The sequence below is a fragment of the Eimeria tenella genome, genomic scaffold (genome assembly GCF_000499545.2).
Source record: "Eimeria tenella Houghton genomic scaffold, Eth_scaff1764, whole genome shotgun sequence".
In the NCBI taxonomy this organism is placed as follows: Eukaryota; Apicomplexa; class Conoidasida; order Eucoccidiorida; family Eimeriidae; genus Eimeria; species Eimeria tenella.
Window position 1 is genome coordinate 512 of NW_013541593.1, and position 331 is coordinate 842.

A 331-nucleotide genomic window follows, 5' to 3' on the forward strand; every position below is an offset into this window, starting at 1 on the left:
CTGTGTAGATGGTCTTGCTGCTGCTGCTGCTCGGGCTTGTGGCTCTCCCTGCTGGGGGTGTAGAGCTGTTGCATTCGCGTGGGTCTTCTGTTCGGGTGTATGTACCCTTGCTGCACTGCTGCAGCAGCAGCAGCAGCAGCAGCAGCAGCAGCAATTGAGTTAGCAGTGTTAGGGGTTCCGTGTGTGTCGGCGCTCTGCATCTGCTGCTCGCAAAACAAAAGGTCTTCGGCCTATTTCGCTGCTGTTCAGCTGCAGCCGACTGGACAAGCAGCACCCTCGTGTCGATACAACACAACTTGCTGCTGCTGCAGCGGCAGCAGCAGCAGCAGCA

The 331-nt window shown here is 58.0% G+C and overlaps 1 protein-coding gene across 1 annotated transcript in view; it reads left to right on the forward strand.

Moving 5' to 3' along the window:
* Positions 1-331, forward strand: part of ETH_00036875 (40S ribosomal protein S13, putative) — a gene marked incomplete at both ends in the record, with an annotated part of 1,145 nt that overhangs the window by 377 nt on the left and 437 nt on the right. The window lies entirely within an intron of this gene.